This window comes from Falco cherrug, chromosome 4 (assembly GCF_023634085.1).
Source record: "Falco cherrug isolate bFalChe1 chromosome 4, bFalChe1.pri, whole genome shotgun sequence".
In the NCBI taxonomy this organism is placed as follows: Eukaryota; Metazoa; Chordata; class Aves; order Falconiformes; family Falconidae; genus Falco; species Falco cherrug.
This window is the reverse complement of record NC_073700.1, coordinates 48,706,240-48,719,034: the sequence shown is the minus strand read 5'-3', so window position 1 is coordinate 48,719,034 and position 12,795 is coordinate 48,706,240.

Here is a 12,795-nt window from a genome sequence, read left to right as displayed (position 1 = left end):
AGTGGGAGCCAGGGATGCCCGTCATCCAGCAGGATCTGGTCCTAGAGGAGGCGTGGGAGCTGGGGAGGGGTGGGTGAGAAGGGGAGGGCTTTTTAACACAGTGTATCATTCACTGAGAAAGTAGAAGGTGGCCTCCGCGTGTGCTAGGATGCAGGATTTAATGGTCCATCTTGCCTTGCACATGCAAAACTTGTTTGTAACCTAAACCTTAGGCACTGGTCTCACTTCTGGTGCCGGGGCTGTACAGACAGACCTGACAGATGGTCATTCTTGCACTGGGAGATCAACTCCTGTTCCTTGCTTCCAGGGCGTCTGCAACTGCATCAGAGCCTGACACCTTTGCTCGGTTCCTTTGCAAACCTAGAAGTAAATGAAGAAGCAGTGATTTTTCACCTGCTCCAGCCTCGGGCTCCCACGCCTGCTTCTGATTCCTGAGCTCCAGCAAGCAGCCTCCCCTCCAGCTCAGGCCAGAGCCTCTGCTAGAGGCAGAGTTAGTTTGACGATGTCTGCAGTCACAAGTCCCCCTCATGCGTGCATCGAGCGGCCAGCATGCTTGGTGCTGTGCAAAGATGAAGGTAGCTCTGGCTTTAGCTACGCCAGTGAAGGAAGAGTGAGGGTTTGTCTTCTGAGTCATAACAGAAATGGTCGGAGGGAGGACATCGATTATATCACTGACAGAGCAGGACTGTGAAGTCAGCCTGTGCCTGCTGCCCTGGGATTTTCCTGTTACCCTCTGCTAATGATGCATTTGATTTTTCTTTTCAGGGCTGCTCTGTGGGAAGAGGAGCTGCGGTGATCTGGGGGTCAAGGCAGGTGGGGAGGTGGTGGAGTGCTGTGTGCTGGAAGCCGGAGTCTACCTATTGCACCCCTCTTTCTGTTATGGTAAGAGTGGAGTCCTGTCTTGGTCCTGGCTGTCATGCAGCCCTCTCGTGCAGTCTCGGCACAGTGCAAGGGCTCTCCAGCAGTGCCAGCCGAAGCTTGCGGGTTCAGGAGAAGGGCTGATGTGCTGTGCTGACAAGTCAAGTCACAGTTTCACAAGGCGCACTCCGGGCTGGGCCACACCATGCTTCTCCCATCACTTCACCCATTCCATCCTCCTCCTGTAACCGTACGTCCTTGCTGGGTGCTCACATGTCCCACATGCTGGCAACCGCCTCTGGATATTTCTCATCTGGGCTTTTGGAGAGTGTCTGGGTCTGTTGTCATCTCCATGTAAAGACCCCTGACGGGGTCAGGGAACAGGAGTGTGCACGGAGAGAGAGGAGAGTATGGAAATCTCACACCCCATTTATCCCCTGGACCTCCCTCTCTGGGATGCTCTGCCAGCTTCAAACATTTTAACGCCCTGGCTGTTAAGAAAGACATTTTAAACACCTTAAATTTCAACCAGATGCCCAGAACCCACACAGACGTGCGCCGGTACCTCAATGGGGAGGTGGCGTGTGCCCAGCCCTTACAAACCCAAGTGCCGTAGCTTTCTGCAGACATTGTTGTTCTTTTAGGATGAGCGGCTCCTGCAGGATGAGGTGCTGAGGGCAGTATTTCCTCAATCCAGTGGATGTCACCATAAAGCAAGCAACACACATCAGTGCTAGCCAAACACTGGCAGCTCCTAGCCACGTGTACGGTCAGCCTTGAGGTGGGGTATCCCTGGCTTGCATCTCACATTCTGGGCATCCCTGAGGTCCAGGATACACAAGATACTTATGGATGCTTTAGGGATGCATTGTATTTCTTTGTGTGTGCTATGTATTAGAAACAGGAGATTCGTAGAGACAGAAGGAGATGCCAGGAGGTCTGTAACTTTTGATGGCTCCAAAGTTAATTGTCAAAGTCCACAGGGCCATCCCTGGCTAAGGTGAATATTTGCCTTTTACCTTCATTTTTATATGAGAATTGTTCTCGTGTTTTCCAAGGCAGCTGAAGCCCGGGAGCACACGATGACATACGGCAGCATGTGAATGCCACCTACCGGCTGCGGCTCCAGGGCTGGGGGCCGGGGTGCTGCTCCCCAACCCCAGCACCCATGGGGGCAACCCCGCTCACTGATGGGCTGGGTGAGCCCACCTCTGCTTCCCAGGTTTTGTTGGGACTCCGTTTTCTTTAAGTATTCTGGGCTGTATGAAGTGGACACTGCACCAAGTTGGTTTTCCAGCACTGCGGTTCCTCTGGGAATTCTCCGGCGCTGAGCCCAGGTCCTGCCAGTTTGGAGGAGGCGGCAGCAAGGCAGGGGAATGGGTTGTGCAGGATCAGGTCCTGCCTGGTGCTGGCTGTTTTCCTATGCACCTTCTACTCTCTTCCCTCCTTTCGCCTATCTCCACATGCTCCTCTCACCTGGAATAAGGTGTTTTTCTGTTGATAGTGGGGTTTTTTTTTTCAGTCTGTGAGCCAAATACTCACATGAGTTGGAGAAAAGGACGGTGTGTCACTTTTGGAAAGACACCGACTCTAATGTGAGCATCTTCCTTTTATTTTCTTGAACTTGATGCTTATTTTTAGGCAGCAAGAGCTTGTGCTGATGGGGACTTTCTGCAATCCCGCAGGTCACCAGCAGCCCGGAGGCTCCAGATTAATTTCCTACCTGTATGAACCCGTGACTGAAATTACTGGCTTGTTCCAAAGTGCTGCTGTTGTTACCGCAACGAATCCGACTGTTTCCTGTGCACTGGTGGGTCGCAGGCAGAAGCCTGATCTGGGATCTGCCACGGGGGGGCGGTGGATCCCCCCCGCCCGCGGGAATCCCGTGCTGGGGCTGAGCTGCAGGGAACGGGCTGCAGAGGTCACTTTGCACCAGGAGATGGCTGGGGCCAGCACCTGGCAGCCTCCCGGGGCCTTTCTCCAAAGGGAAAACCAGAAAAGGTGCTGCCAGCCCCAGCCTGCGCCTGCTGGCGCTTTAAAGACGGGCTGAGATGCTGTTTCCAAAAGCCGATATTGCAAAGGTGCTGCCGCTGGAGCAAGGACCTTTGCAAAGCAGAGAAGTAAGAGGTACGCACTGGGTGAACTGGGGCTCTGGGGCTTTACTGGTGGCTAAACGCAAACCCTCCCCAAATTCTGGCGAGGACAGGCTGCTGGAGCCGAGGGCTCAGCACCATCTCCGCCCCCCAGGGCTACGGCTTGTTCGCACGCTGCACACATGCAGCGTTTGCACACACGTCTGTGTGGGTTCTGGGCTTCTGGTTGAAATTTAAGGTGTTTAAAATGTCTTTCTTAACGGCCAGGATGTTAAAATGTTTGAAGCTGGCAGAGCATCCCAGAGAGGGAGGTCCAGGGGATAAATGGGGTGTGAGATTTCCATACTCTCCTCTCTCTCCGTGCACACTCCTGTTCCCTGACCCCGTCAGGGGTCTTTACATGGAGATGACAACAGACCCAGACACTCAAAAATGAGAAATGTCCAGAGGCTGTTCTCTTTCCCCTCCTTTTTGACAAGCTTGGGCATTTCCCAAATTTTCCCAAAGTCATTGGCATTTTTACTAAGCCTGTTGCATGGTGGTGACATGCTGATGGTGCCCAGCACACGCTGGGTGCTGAGGGTGCCCATTTTCAGTGCAAGGGGACGGTGGGCTCAAGCCTGTGGGGCTATCGAGGTCTGATGAAATGGGAAAGGAATGGGTCCCCTAATGAGCGCGATGCTCCAGCACAAGCTAAACCTCGTACAATATTTCAGACAATCCACATTGGCATGGGACGTTTTGAACTGTGGGGAGAAGCTCCTCAGAGTTTACACCTTACTGGACACGGAGGATGCCGGCAGGAGGTGTCAGGTCTGCAGAAATGCGGCGTGTTCAGACCAGCTGCTCGCAGGACGGCTCCTCTGAAACGCCTGAGGTTTTCTGTGGTTTTCTCTTTTACAAACCTGCCTTCTGTTTTTCCTTCTTTACAGGTCAGGTAGAGGTTACAGGTTTTCTCTTCATTTATGAGGGTAAGAAATGTGCATTTTATTTCAAATGCTTGGTTGCAAAAAACCCAGGACCTGGAGCCTGGGATTATCACGAAGCTCTGCTCGACTGTCAGACTTGGCAGGGCTGGTGGGGCTGGTGTATCCCTGGGAATGCCCAGGGTGAGGATGCATGGCCAGGTGGGTTGGTGATAAAATCTGACATAATGAGGATGGGTGAAGCTGGAAGGCGCCTCTGGAGATGGTCTAATCCAACCGCCTGCTCCAAGCCAGAGCAGCCAGAGGTGGTTGCTCTGGGTTGTGTCCACTTGGGGTTTGATTATCTCTGAGGATGAGACTCCACAACCATCTGCACCACCTGCTCCAGCATCTGACCACCCTTACAGTAAAAAAAAAATAAAATCCAATAACTGTCTTCTGTTTAAAGGGAGTTTCCTGTCTTTCAGCTCATGGATCTTGCCTCTTGTCCGTTTACCGGGCACCACCAAGAAGAGTCTGGCTCCAATCACTTTAAGCTAGCCTGGCTGAAATTAAGATGAAACATTTGTTTGTAGGGAAAATAAAAGTTATTTTTGTTCCTTTGAAATTATTTACAACTTGAAGCAAAGTTTGAAGTGAAAAAAAAAGAAAAGAGTATTTTGGGGATGAAAATCTGCAGGCTTTGTTTAAGATATGCTTGAAATTAAATGCTTTAACTTTTTATTACACTGTGACATTCTCCATTTGAAATTTGCCTGCCTTTAATTAGAAAAGCGGGGGACCGCAAGTGCCTTCAAACATGCATTTGAAAACAGAGAAACATTTTATTTTGGGGAGAACAAGATGTTTTAATTGTCTCCACTTAAGGAAAAAAAAGTGTTTTGCTGAGAAAAATAGGAAGGTTTCATTCTGGGTTGACCTAAAAAGAAAAAATGTTCCACTTTCTAATTTTTTAATTTTAGCTTTAAATGATAAACCAGGTATTTGCACAGGTCTAAGCTTCACCTATAGGAATCCAAGAAGAGAGGCTGGGGAAGGAGGGGCAGCATTGGGATCTGGTAGGTCTTTGAAATGGGGGTTGGATGGAAGTCGTTCCTGTTGAATGACAGTGGTTGATGTAAATCTGAATTCTCCTTCGCTCGGCACGGGGAGCGCTGGGATGTGTGTTGGGCAGCTTGGTCTCGCCGTGGGCACGGTCACGCTCCACCTGATGCTGTCGAGCTCCGCTCAGTCTTGGCAGAGCTGGAGGCTGTGGCACAAATGTGGAAACCCCTACGCGCTCTCCTGGCAGAGTCTGCCAGCTCCTCTTGGGAGGTTCATCTTCTCCAGCTGAGGTTTTTATAAGGCGACTGCTGCAGTTCCCAGTGCGGGGGTGGCAGCGCTGAAAGTCGTCACCAGCGAAAGCGCCGGCTCAGGCCCCGGTGTGGGGTAAGCTGGGTGCTGCGCTGCACCCCCCGCTGCGCCTCCCGCATCTCTGCCCATCCCTGTGGCATCAGGCCCTTTGCCTCAGGTGTGGGGGGACCAGGTACTGCTGAGGATTTGGTCCAAAGGGGTGGGACCTCTGGAGGACCAGAGGGTGCTGGGTGCAGGCTCTGCAGCAGCGGGAGCCTCTGCTTCTTCTCCTCGCTGCTGCCTCCTGCGCGCTGTTTTGCAGAGGGTATTGGTGCTGCTACATGCTCTTGCAAAGCCCAGATCTGCTCGAAATCCAGAGGCATGAGTGAGCATGAATCCCAGGAGCTCCTGAGGGCATGAGAGCAGTTCGGAGAAGGTAGAATCCATTTAAGTGGGCACCAGCTGCACTGGTAAAGTTATGCATCTCCCAGGAGACAAGGGAGATAAGTGCCCAAATATTTCTGGAAACCAAAGGCATCATGATTCCCAACTGAGCCCGTGCTGGCAGCACCTTTCCTCCTCTCCTATGAAGCTGTTGTCTTGGCCACCGTTGCTGGGGCCAACCTGGGGTACAGGGGGGATTGGTGCTGCTGGATCCCACCAGGGCAGGGGGGACACGTAGGGGGGCGAGTGGGGAGGCCAGCTCCTCCCTGGCTGCAGGTTCCCCATGGAAGACAGCGCCTTGTAGCGGAGCTCAGCCAGGGCTGTGTGGGATGGGGTAGCGCACGTCTGCTCCGAGGAGGCTGCCAGGTTATGGGGCCCTCAGGACTTGGCTGGAAGGAGCCCCTGCGTGGGCAGAGGCGGCTGTCAGGAATGCGTGGCCCCAACCCAGCGTCGCAGGGTTTGCTTACGGGCCCCCTTGCTCTGCGTGGCTCTCGAACCTCTCCAGAGAGGCTCAGGGAGGCGAATCCAGCAGAGCCAAGGCTGGGCTCCTTGGAGAGGTGGAGAGAGTTGCACGAGATATTTGTGGTGTAGCATGGAGAGGCCTGACGGAGAGGCTGGCACTTTCCTACGCAAATCCTGGTCTATTTAAGGCATTTAATGAGGAGACGGTGCTTTTCTTTCTCAGGAGGTGGTTTGCATGGCTAAGCCATGAAGGCAAGCATCCTGTGGTTGCTTGCTGACCTGGTGGTTGGTCCTGGGAGGGTGGTGTGTGGTTCTTGCACAGGAGCCGAGAGCCTGGCTGCTGGACCAGCCATCCCCGATGGAGAGGCACCTGCAGCTCCTGCCCCATGCAGGAGCAGAGCCCAAAGCATGCCAGGCTGCTCCCTGTGCTTGGGCTGCAGTTCCTTGCAAGCCTGCCCGTGGCAAGGGAAACAGCATGCGTGCCTGCACCTCGGCGCCTGAGCCATCCCTGATGTCCCTGGGGACGGAGACGCTTGTTAGTCCTGTATAAACACTTGTCACCTTAGACTGGGCTTTGTGAGACAAGTTCATTTGCGATGGGGATGGAGCCTGAGAAAGGGAGACCTTGACTGACAGGTTGGGTTAAACTCCCTGACAGGCTGAGGGCTTGTGGCTGCATCCCAAGGGACTCTTCAGGGCAGCAGCCCCTGGCCTAGCCCCCTCCCCAGGCTCTGCAGCTGGGCAAAGCCTCGCTGGCTGCAGTGCCCACCTCCTGTGGGCACCCCTCTCCCACCTCCTGCGCCAGAGAAATAAGTCTTGGGGTGGAAAAGAGATGCTGGAGAGGGAGGGCAGCGGGCGGGGGTTTCCTCAGTCCCCACCCCACATCTGAAGCCTTAGATCAAGCCCATGGACAAAAGCATCTGGGAGAGATTATGGCCCCGACCTGGGGGCTGGTGTTTATGCCAAATGAAATGGCTCGTGATAAGAGGGCATCACATGGCCTGACCTGCTCTGCAGGGCCTGTTTACATCTCATAAACAGGAAAATTTCACCCACACCCTCCTCCCTGGTGATTAGCAGCAAATCATCCCTCCTCTGATTGCCTGTTTGACTTCCCTGGGTACAAAAACAGGCAGAAAGGCATAAACAGTGCTGTCCAGTGACCTGCCTTTTTGGTTTTTTTTCCCTTTTTTCCCTGAACTGGGGCTGGCCATGGCTTGGGGAGTGGATTGTTTAGTGTCGAGGTAGCCATGGTGAAAAGCATCCTGGTCCTTGGCTGCATTCACACCTGCTTGGCCGGGTGGGACTTTCTTTGTTCAAGTGCAGCAGGATGCGGATTTTGGAAGTTCCTTGTTTTTTTAGCTTCTCCAGGATGACTCTTGTGGTCTTTGTTCATTTCCTAGTGCCTGGCTGGAGAGGGAGGCAGCATCTGATGGCCTGGGCAGCTGCTCAAAGGTTACGTGGTCTGAAGAACAGAGGATGTGATGCTGTCTGACCTCACCGACAGGCAGGAGAGTCCTCTCAAGCTGGAGGGAGCAATGTCAACAGACAGCGCTGGATCTTGCCCCGTGACCTTGTTGTCAAAGGAGCCTGTGGATACTAAAAAGTTTATATGGGTTTGAGAGGAGACTGGGCAATTGCATGTAGGAGAAATTGCTGAGGGGTTACTAAGTACAGCTGGCTCAAGAGTTCCTTTCAGTTGGAAACAGCTGGAGACAGGGAGAGGACTTGGAGTAGTATCCTATACGTTTGCCTTGTTCTTACATGTCTCCGGGCATCCTCTTATGGTCGCTGTTAAAGGGAAGCTACGAGGGAAACTGAGCCCGTGGCCCGACCTGGTGGGGTGGTCCCTGTGAGGACCCTGACTCTTGTTTTTCATTTTCTGCTGCTTTGGCACCAGCTGCCTCTCCAGGGAGCTGATGCTGGACTCCGCTGCTGGCTGAGCTGTGGACCAGTGAGGCTGTTTTTCAGACCTGCTCTATAGATGGAAAGGAAGCCCAAGCTGTTTCCATCTCCGCACTGAATGAGAAGGGAAGAAGGGCCTGATCCTGCTCAGGCACAGGTGTGGGGGAAGGGAGATGGATGGCTGAAACTGACCCTTTCTCCATCCCACCTGCTTCCTCTTCCCAGCTCAGCCCCTTGTCATTAATTTCTCTCCAAACCTTCCCTTGCCCTCATCCTCTGACCTCCCCTCTCCCTACTGTGCCCTTGCTCTTCTGCTTCTCCCCTTCCCTTGGTCCCTGCACCCTCCTCCCCTGCTCTCACCCTCCATATGAAACGGCTCCCAGCCTGCCAGCAAGCTTACAGGAAAGCGTCTCTACGGTTTGCCAGCTCATGGAGTGTCAAGGAAGGGAAATGGAAGCAAACAAGCAAATGGGCCATGAAAACCAACATCAGTCAAGAATGCAGCTCTCTGTAGCTGGCCATGGGCTAACACCTACAGTGAGACAGCCAGGAAGGTTTTTCTCCTCTGCTTTAAAATATAAGGTTGTGGATTCTTTTTAGTGGTGTTTTTTTTTTTTTTATTGTTCTGCATGAAGGTCCACTTTCCACAGTCAGAACTGCTTAGCAGCAGAGGGGTGTCATGGGTCAGCAGCAGAGAAAACAGATCTTCTCTCTCACGCTTTGTGGGGAGGACGGAAGATAATTCAAACGGATTGACTGGTGGGTTTCATGCAGAGGTTTATAATCTGCTTAGAAATATCCCCCACCCCAAGGAAGCCACACATGATGGGTTGGCAGGGTGAGCTCTGCGGCACGTTGGCTGCAGAGGAAGGCTTCGCACCTGCCCGCCTCTGGGCTCCGTTTCGAAGCAGGTGAGCTTTCCATCACCAGACGTCTCGCAACGAAGCGGGCTGGGGCAGATGTGGTCTGTCTTTTCATCTTGATGTAGTTTATCAGCACCAGCCAGGCCCCCCCGGGGTCTTTATGGGTTAGCGGTGAGATAAACACCACAGTGCCTCGGCTTGGGCGTCTCACTGGGAGGTTTAGCTGAACATAAAAGCACAGCCTGTTCCACCATGGAGGAGGTGTGAAGACCTCACAGAAACCTGCTCAGTTGCGTTGATGGGTCCTGCCTTGGGACCTCACTCTGCTCCAGCTTTGTATTGAGCCACGTTTAGCTGGGCTTGTCCTGGTACCCAGCATCACAGCCACTGAGGGAGCTGCCTTCTCGTTTCAGGTTGCATTTGATTGTGGGCCAATTCCTTCCCCCACGCAGGGGAGAAAGAACATTGTGCCAACATTTCTTCTTAGCTTCATTGACGTTTGTCCCTGCCTGGAAAGGAACCGATGGGAATGAAGGCATTTGGATAGGGGGTACCAGGGAATTCACCCTGGCTGGAGTCACAGGGGCATGGCCTTGTCCCAACCCTCCCAGGACAGTGGCTTTGGAGAAGTCATTGATGCTGTGTATTTTTTGGAGGCTTGAGATCGGGATGGTGTGGCTTGGTCGACTGCCATGGGAGGGGGATCAGCCAGTGCATTGGAGAGGAGCTGGAATGGGGGAGGCTGTGGGTGTTTCCCAGGTCTGTGCTTGGATTTTTGATCCTGATGAGGAGCGGCTGATGATGTGAACTACTTGAAACCACGTGGTGCAAAGTGAATGCTTTCCCTTAAAAAGATGCTTAAACTATTGATTTTAGACAGAGCCCATACAGAAGGTAGTTTGCTCTTGTGTTTTATTGTCTAGTAATAAACATTTATTATTGCTGCTACTCACAAGTGAGTGCCTCAGCACAGCAAGTCTTCAAGTGGTGACAGGAGCATGATAAATTTTGCTACCAGTTTGTGCCCTGATTGGTGGAGGACATTCCTTGCTTTGGGATTCCCAGGCTGTTGACAGCTGACATCTAGGTACAGGCTGCCCCAGTGAAACACCCTGTGACCTTGACATTGATGTGTGAAGGGTTAATAAGGGCTTTGCTCTGCCTCCTTGTTCACATCTGCTGATTAATTCCAGCCAGGTGTCTATGGTTCAGGTCTTAAAACAACAATTGCTGAAGTGTCTGGGAACACTTAGTTAGGCTTCACTCTGCAATTCCAAGTATGGATAAATATTTGCACCTCTGTGGCTGTAAGACACCTTTGAGATATGAAGGCAATTACTGTAGGAGTTCTTTACAAGAGAAAAAGACTGATTTCCTGGGGAGCAGCGGTGGTTCAGAGGCAGACAGGACTTGTGGGTTCTTTTTGCACCTCTCTCTGGGTGGTCTTGGGGAAAAGGTCACGGGGCAGCCGGTTTTGGGTGCTGGAAGGGTTGTCGTCCTACAGCCCCTCTTGGGGAATTCAAACATGCTCCCACCGATTTTTGGCTTTACAGTTTCTGGGCCATGGTTGCTTCCAGTGATCCATTTTACATGGGAGAATGAGGAAGAGAAATGCAGGATGCAGAAGCATGTGCAAAGCCCCTTCCTTGAGCTACCCTGAGGAAAGACCCTGTATGGCTCAGCGATCCTGGAAAATATGTTTCATTTTGGTGAGTTCCTATTTCCACCTCGGTGTAGTTTAATAGCCATAGTGTTCTGCCACTTCCCATTAACAAAGCCAATCGTTTTCAGCTGTGTCTTTGGGGGGACACAGCCCCGTGACTCTGGGTTTCTGGCTTCCAGCAGAGTGCCGTCCTGGATGTGTGCAGGGGTGGCAGAAAATGATGGTGGCTTTGTGGTGAGGGCAATTTGGCTTACCTGGGCCTCTCTGCGTGCCTAGATTCCAAGGAGTGTTCTTCCAAATGTGTTTATTGTGGCCCTGCCGATGCAGCTCTGGTCCTTTTCCTTTTCCTTTTTTTTTTTTTTTTTTTACTTTTTTCTGGGTTTGGATCTGAAAATTGTATGGGAGACTTGTGGACCTAAGCCACAACTCACTGGCCAGTGATGCATGTAACCCTCCTGAGCTGGCGTGTGGCAAACTAAAACTTGCCCCAGGTGTTGTCATTGACTCAATCCAGAGACGTGTATGGGCTACAGGATCCCAATCGTTTGGCCAAACAAATGGCCTCTCAAGAGAGCTCTTCCCTTCGGTGTGTGATGAAGCCGCTTTGTACCTTGCTCTCTGTACCGCTGGGGAGTCTGTGGTGTATTAAAACTATTGTAATAGTTTCACAGGCGTTTCCACATTCAAGTGATCATAATAATGCCCATAAAGTACGCCCCAGTGTGAAGTTTTTATGAATTATTTGACTTAAAGTGAGAGGAGGGGAGGTGGAAAGAAAGAAGAAAAGACCTGGGCTGAGTTAATAGCTCTGGAAGAACCATAAATTTAGAGGAATCATATTGCAGTGGGTTATTCTGTGCGCGCAGTAAAAGGAACATTTATGGCTTTGGTGTGTAGATTTGGGTTGTATAGTTTTGAAGCAAAGACCTCTGAAATAACTTATAACTTTTCTCCTTTCATTTTAATATTGCCTTGAAAAGAAACACCGGCCACTTTGGTGTTGTGCACGAAGGCAAGTGAGGAACGAGGTGGGAGCACAGTGAATTCGGCACCTTGTCCTTGACTGCGGGGCTGAGGCAGGTGAGGAGGGTGAGAAGAAGGATGCTTGGGGGCCCTGAGGGAGATGCTTGGCTCTGAGGGAGATGCTCAGCCCTGGGCTGCCTTCCTCTGAGCCCGCGTTGGGGTTTGGTAGCCACATGTCTCCTATTCGCTGCTGTGGCAATAAATATACGTGATCCCAAATCCCTTGTTAGTAATCATCTTGTCTGGAGGCGTTTCTGGATGCTGTTCACACGCTGCAATAAGGCAGACGGCTGTGAGATTTGTCTTCCCTCATTTCCCAACCTGAAGGTGATGCTTTTATAGGGAAATGAAGGGAAGGGAGCCAGGGGGTACCCAAGAAGCAGGCGTCCCAGCCACACAGCAGGGTTAGTGCCAGGCCTGTGTTTACCCTGGAGCGGAAAGAAGGCAGGTTCTGCCCTTACAAACTGGGAGGAAAGCTTTCACCACGTGCTATGTTAAAGGTTGGGCTCAATGTCCTTAAAGGTCTTTTCCAACCTAGATGACTCCATGATTCCAAGATCCCTAGATGGTGTTTGCAAGTGATGGGGAAGCATTTACACCTCTGATCACCTCCTGCCTGAGGGATGGGGTGGGCGAGCAGAGCTGATTTAGGATGTGGCTCTCTGGGATGCCACAGGCACTCCTTGGTGCTGGATGTCAGAGATGACCTGCTCCGGTGCATCCTGCCCACTGCTGCACCTTCCCTGAGTCCCTGGAGCCAGGGTGGGCTGGAGCTGCCAGGAAAGACGTCTGATTCAAGCAGCAGGAATGCAGACACTATTGCTCCCTGGTTTTTGGGGTTTTTTTTCACTCCTTTGCTACATAGATCAAGCGGAGTGACCTGAAGCAAAGCCCTGGCTCGTAAATCCTCAGTGTTGCCAGGACCCGGAGGGTTTTTTTCCCTCTGTCAAACTGAGTAATCAAATCCCCTCAAACACGTTTTTAATTGGGTAACTGAAGGCTGTAATGTTCCCTCTGGGACATCTGCAGTGTGCTTGCACAGGCAGCAGGGAGACGCTGGCTCCCATTCCCTGGTGCGAGTGACGCCAAGCAGCAGCCAGGGCTTCTCCAGCCTGGAAGCACTTAGGGCTCCGGGTGGCTGCTGGAGCCGTGGCACCCACATGGGAGCAATTTGGGAGATGCCTGGAAGCGCTGCAGCCCTGGCTGTGCTCCCCCGGGGCTGGAGC